Source organism: Engraulis encrasicolus, chromosome 10 (assembly GCF_034702125.1).
Source record: "Engraulis encrasicolus isolate BLACKSEA-1 chromosome 10, IST_EnEncr_1.0, whole genome shotgun sequence".
Classification (NCBI taxonomy): Eukaryota; Metazoa; Chordata; class Actinopteri; order Clupeiformes; family Engraulidae; genus Engraulis; species Engraulis encrasicolus.
Window position 1 is genome coordinate 49086643 of NC_085866.1, and position 7500 is coordinate 49094142.

General features: G+C 45.1%; 1 protein-coding gene across 5 annotated transcripts in view; it reads right to left on the reverse strand.

Moving 5' to 3' along the window:
• The window catches only part of sulf2b (sulfatase 2b), a 376002-nt gene that overhangs the window by 87438 nt on the left and 281064 nt on the right, over positions 1–7500 (reverse strand). The gene's annotated exons all lie outside the window — the stretch shown is intronic.

The following is a 7500-nucleotide window of genomic DNA, read 5'->3' on the forward strand; positions in this document are numbered from 1 at the left end:
ATATGTTCAAATGTAAATTCGCCATACTGAACTGCCTATAAACACATTCAGTGATTTATCATAGCGTGCTATGCATGCCTATCCTTTCCTGGGCGACAGAAATTTCAATTTCAAATCAGCTTAAAAATAAACACGTACTTGGTGCAACCGTTTATGGTAGCTGATTTTATCTGGATGTGTTTAAAGAATAAATTACTTTTCTCCTTTTCATTTTAAGTGGAACAACAACTAAATGATAAACAGTCAGCTGATAACAGCATTGCTCTCTGCAGCATATTCTGTTCTATAAACCAAATATAACTGTGATACCCTTACTGTGGTCTTTATGCTGGGTCCTCTCGGGGGCAGAAGAGAACCCGTGTTAGCCCCATGAGCAGCAAACACCCGACATTACATTTAGCAGAACCTTTTACCCAAAATGACTTATAAAAGAAGACGTTACTGTACACATAGCTGACACTTTTATCCAAAGCGACTCACATCATTTGCAGGATATTGGTTATTGAGCAGTGCAGGGATATGTACCTTGCTCAAGGGCATGGTATGGGTGAGAATTGAACTTGCAATCCTGTGATCTACAATAGTAGAGTAGAGTAGAGTAACATTTATTAATCCTGAAGGAAATTTAGGTGTCTAGTAGCATACATACATACAAAAAAAATATTTCACATTTAACATTCAGATAAAAAAAGTCTCTCATTGCAATAGTTACTGATTGTTGGAGGAGGGATGGAAGGGGGAATGGAAGGGGGGCATGGCATCCCTAGCCATTACACCATAGCTGTCCCCCAAACACTGTACATTGCATTTTGCAGACACTTTTATCCAAATCAACTTACAAAAGAGGTCATAATCAACAAGATCCTACTTCCATCCCAAACCACCAGTGGAACACTGAAACAGTCGTTGACAAAAAAACCCAGCACTATCATAGTGCTAAACTACCACAACATCACAACACTGCCTTACCAGGGTACAGTGCAGTAACTGCGCTGACATTGAAACCGAGAGGACGGCCTTCAAAGTCTTGGTGTTACACGTAAGTTGAATATTGTAATTACTGTAATTCTGACATAACAATATCTTGGAAACTGGACACATTTGGACCATAAGCCTTTTTTCCCTCAAGATAAAGGAGGTATAATGACCATTTTCAGTCTAAGCTCAATTTTGACAAAATGTGCAGTTACCCCACTTTGCCTATCTAGGGCAGAACAGTTGTCCGTATTACCGTACATCACGAATTGGTCGTTGTCATTCTGGTAACAGCAAATGTATTGCAGGGCCCATGCCTTTACGTGATTAACCCCATTGAGCAGCAGTAGCAGCAGCAGCTTCAACACTGGACACTGGGAGGCAGAGCTGGATCACAAGAGACATGACCATCATTTACATATGACTGACTGACTGACTGACTGACTGACTGACTGACTGACTGAGTGTGTGTGTGTGTGTGTGTGTGTGTGTGTGTGTGTGTGTGTGTGTGTGTGTGTGTGTGTGTGTGTGTGTGTGTGTGTGTGTGTGTGTGTGTGTGTGTGTGTGTGTGTGTGTGTGTGTGTGTGTGTCTTTGTGTTTCAAAGAATGTGAAGACAAGTGAGTTCATGAGTAGCGTTGTGTGTGCGCGCGACGCGCGTGCATGCCTGTCTGCATGTGTGTGTATGTGCCCATGCATGTTCCGCCAACCTGATGAAAGAGGGTAGTCATGGCACGGACTCGCACACACGCACTCGCACGCACAAACACAAACGTGCACACACACACACACACGCACGCACACGCACACACACACACACACACACACACACACACACACACACACACACACACACACACACACACACACACACACACACACACACACACACACACACACACACACACACACACACACACACAAACACACAGAGAATGACAGTGGATTAGTCTGTAATTAGTTGGGATATCTCTCTTCATTTGTCTTTACTGCGACAGACAGCCAATTTCATCTGGCTCAGTCAATTAATTGCACTCCTCCGCAATCGAGACAGAGGGCCAGACCGAACGAAAATGGCACAGACAGTAAGTCTGGAAGCTCTCATTCTTTCATTCCCCTCACATTCATCTCTCACTCTTTTACTCTCTGAGTCTGTCAACTTCATGATAGATTGGGATGCCCAAAGGTTGCCGGTTCAGCTTGTGAATTGTGACGAACCTTGCAACTGAGAAGAAAATGCATAAAATGCATAAAAAATTCTCAACACTGCTGTATCATACCATTACCAATAACGTGCTTCATTTGGCTTTGCAGGCAGCGTTTTTAAGTAGGTGTGTTGAGTTGTGTTAAAATATTATTTGGTCATGTCCTCATAAATTGCCTATGCTATGCACAGTACGTGTAAGTAACTCATGCATCATCTATTATGCTTTTCTATAGTCAAGGGCGGCGAGGCTGTAATTCATCATGTGTTTATATTAGTCCTCTTACCCTCATATGGGGGAGGCTGGGCAGGGGGGTGCTAGTGGTCCTTGGGTGTTTTTTTTTCAAGAGGTGGGAGAAGTGGTCCTTGGTCTAAAACACTTGGGAAACACTAGCTTGGGAAAGCTATGCAGACATTGTTTAGACTGAGACGCATGGTTGGACGGACGGACAAATGTGTGTGTGTGTGTGTGTGTGCGCGCGCATGTGCGTGTGTGTGTGCGCGCGCGCGCGCGCAGTTGCATGTGTGCGCGTGCGTGTGCATGCGAGTGTACACGTGCGTGCGTGTATGCATGCGTGTGACTATGTGTATATGCATACTGTATCCCTGTGTGTGTGTGTGTGTGTGTGTGTGTGTGTGTGTGTGTGTGTGTGTGTGTGTGTGTGTGTGTGTGTGTGTGTGTGGGAGAGAGAGAGGCAAGGAAGGGAGAAAGCTAGGGAGAAGGAATGAGAGCACTTCTCTGCCGCCACCCCAAGTGTTTACCAGAGAAGCGACGAGTAGGACGACCATCACGATCAATCACTGCTGAACACAAGGGTTTCAACACAAGGCTGCTACGCTAAGTGATCTCATGTGTGCATGCAATTATAAACACACGAGTGCACACAGTCACAGTCAAACACACACACGCGCACACACACACACATGCGCGCACACACACACACGCGTGCACACACACACACGCACGCACAAGCGCACAAAAACACACACACACACACACACACACACACACACACACACACACACACACACACACACACACACACACACACACACACACACACACACACACACACAGGGATACAGTATGCATATACACATAGTCACACGCATGCATACACGCACGCACGTGTACACTCGCATGCACACGCACGCCCACACACGCAACTGCGCGCGCGCGCGCACGCGCACACACACACACACACGCACACGCACATGCGCGCGCGCACACACACACACACACACATACACACACACACACAGTCACACACACACACACACACACACACACACACACACACACACACACACACACACACACACACACACACACACACACACACACACATTTGGAAGAGCTTTCAGTGTCTGATCTGCAATGCTTGCTGTCATCTTTCACACATGTGGTCACACATACACTACACTGAGGAGCGCAAACACATTTTCACACTCGCTCTCTGTCTCACTTCGCTGCTCTGTCCACACCACTGAGAAATTATAGTGTACATGTATGCTGAGTTTACAAAGCATGCACTTGTACAAGGCGTTAACACAGATATAATTCACACAACCGCTATGAAAAAAAATCAAGTGAACGTATCCACTGAGTTCACAGAGTGTGCACATGTAGACAGTATTAACGTATTTATGCATTAGCTCAGCTGCTGCAAAATCAACCCTGCATTATGCGGGACATATTCCACTGATTTTGCAAAGCCTACAGATATGGGAAATGACTTTACACACAGACACGTAAGCACACACACACACACGTAAGCACACACACACGCACGCACGCGCGCACGCACGCACGCACGCGTGCACGCACTACACCATACACTGACTACACCATACACTGAAAAATGATGGTGAACATCTCCACTGGTTCCCTCATCCATAGGTTCCCATTTAGCTCCATATACGTACAAACACATGGATCCCACAACCAATGTAAAAACATGGTGAACATGTACACTGTTTCAGATAAGTATCAGAGACGTACAATGGACACGTACAACATACAACATACACGTACAATGGACAATGCATTAGCCTTATAATGTGTACCACTTCACTAGTGGAATGATGTAGTCGTTTATAACCACAGTGCTACAGTGCTACATTACAACGCATGCATTACAATGCATTAGAACGTGTTCATTACAATTCTGGTAACAGCAACTTTATAACTAGGGCCATGTCTTAACAGACATGCAACCAAAAGCAGTGAAAAAGTGTCTGTTTCACTCATCGGTTTCCCACTAAGGCAGCTCCACCATGCAAAAGGGAGACACACATTCCCAATCCTATCCCATCGCTCTTTCTCAATCACTTCCTGTCCACTTCCTGTCCCTACACGATCCCATGCAATAAAGGCCCCAAAAGCCCACCAAAAAACAACTGCAAATAAAAAACATGAAAAATCATCTGGTTCACTCAGAGTGTGAAAATACAGGTTCCCCACTCCGTCTGCTCCACCATGCCAGAGAGATGTACACATGCACTGTGCACAGAGATGGCACTGTTGATTCACGTATGACAGGTCCTAAGGATCTCCCTCCCATGCTCAGCGTAGCTCTCACTCTCTGCTATATAGCTTTGGCAGAAGATGTTTTATAGCCTTCTATTTTACACTGCCGCTGTCTTGCATAGGCCGAGGCACTTGGACTGGAAAATCTTCAACTATAAAATAAAAACGGAATTCTGACATTTTTGTGATGCTATGTCAGTTTTGAGTTAAGAGAAAAAAAACGCCAGTGGACACAGTTTGGATGTTTTTCTGATGTTTTTCTCTTTCTGTTGTACAATAAAAAGGGAGAGTCCGATTTTGTCGTCCTCCCCTGACACATTTGAGACCGGAGGGGGAAAGCCTGTATGCTTGGACACAGTTTTGGTGCATTCTTTTCTGTCTGTGACAATAAAAAGGGGGGAATCAGGATTTTCTGTCCTCCCTTGTCCTCCCCTGTCACTCAAAAGGCAAAAAGGCAGGGTGTTGGACCCAGTATTTGGTTCCTCGTGTCTCTGTGAGACAATAAAAAAGGGGACTCTAACAGTTCCTGTCCTCCCCATGTCAATCTTCAGTCCGGAGGGAGGAAGAAAGGCAGCCGTGCTGTATGTTTGGACACAGTCTGGATGCCCTTTCCCTCCTCTCATTTTAGACAACAGAAAATGAGAATCTGACCATTTCTGTCCTCCCATGTCATTCTTGAGACTAGACAAAAAAATAAAAATCAGTATGTCTGGACACAGATGTAGGTGCTTTGTGTCTCTGTGCGACAATAAAAAGGGGAATCTGACAACTCCTGTGTCCTCCCCTGCCATTCTCGAGTCCGAAGGGGGAAAAGCAGCTGCATCTTTGGACGTGTTTTTGATGTTTTTTCCTCTCTGCATCTCTCTGAGGGTATAGGAGACATAGGGATGACTCAAACGCAGTCCTATTCATTCAAGACAATGAGGGAAATGCATCATTATCGTCCCCCTTCCTTTTGTTCCATCCTTACCTCTTTCATTTCCAACCAAATGCACCAAAATAAATCTGCCTGCCCGGGCCGGCTGTCTGTCTCCCTGACGCTGACGCAAATTAGGACTGTCTTTAACGGGAAATGAAAGTCGAACGTCTCAGAAGAAAAAAAAAAGATTCTCTCCGGGACCCTTTTTATATTTTTACTTTGTAGTGGGCTCTTCTTCAGACTATAGCAGGGACCACAAACACATCCCTTGACATTTTATGCCTATGCATTTCAAAGCTATGAATTCAAAACAATAAATGACATTTAGAGTTTTTATTGGCCTTTGTACGGATGTGTCATCTTACTGTAAATGTACAGCACAGTTATGAGAATAACCCTCATGCGGTCAGAGGACTATAGCTGTACTGTATAGTATCCACATTATAGAGATGTGTTTGACACCACAGCGGTGTTTATTGCTGCCCTGGGATTAACAGTGTTATGGAGCTGTGGAGGGTCTGACCCAGGCAGCCCACTCTCTCACTCTCTCCCTGCCCAGAAGCACTGCTCACAGCTTGGGGTGAGAGAGGGCAGCAGCCCCCCTCTCCCTCTCCAGCCTACACCGAATGCAAAAAAACAACACTGCAAGGTACAAACACATGCATACACACATGCACACCCACACAACACACACACACATGCATACAGAAACACACATACACATATGCACACTGTCACAGATCTTAACCTCTTTAACCTCATGTTCACAGGAACAAACAGTGAATGATACAGGCACACACACACACACACACACACACACACACACACACACACACACACACACACACACACACACACACACAGACACAGACACAGACACAGACACAGACACAGACACAGACACACACACACACACACACACACACACACACACACACACACACACACACACACACACACACACACACACACACACACTCTCTCACACACATGCACATGCAGGGACAAACAAACATGCTTTCATTCTTCGCAATATCAGGAACTGAATCTTGCTCGGCTGCGAGCTCGTTGGGTTCAAGAGCCCCCCCCCTGATTTCATGGTGGGGCAGCTTTTGTCCCAAACACAATAAAAGGAAGCCTTGGGCACCAGCGCACACAGCACACAGCAGCCACCCAGGAGAGAGGCATGCAGAGCACGACGCGCGGAGCAACAGAGTTAGAGGGAGCAAGAGAGAGAGAGGGGGAAGAGAGAGTGAAATACAGGAAAATGGTGTAAGTTTCTGTACGCGTGTTTGTCCGTATGAGAACTAGAGAGAGAGAAACACAGAGAGAGAGAAAGAGAGAGAAAGAAACAGAGAATACACAGGGATATATACAGAGAATATTTATAAAGAGGATATAGATAGAGAGAGAAGGAGATAGAGAAAGAGAGAGAGAAAGCGAGAACATACAGGAAACTAAGACCACAACTGACACTGCCACATTTACCTCGAAAGCAACTTTTGGAGATGTGAAACAGCCTGCCGTGTATACGGTGTCAGAAACAACTGCTGCTCGGAGATGGCAGTATCGCTGTGAGCATAGTGCAACACAAACCAGAAACTGAATCCCACACTAGCCGGGGACAAACAAGAAACCGCATTTCGCTATATCTTGACAGACAAAAGTGTCACTTTAAAAAGAAAGACACATTTTTACACACATCTACATAGAATTGGACATACATGTATGATCATGATGCATGTACACACCTTATATAGGAAAGCATTACATACCATGCAAAAAATCTCTAAATCCAATGCCTGGTCAGGAACATATGTCAAAAACATGTATCTTTTCCCTCATTTGTTTAAAAGCACAGATTGTCTCTTTTG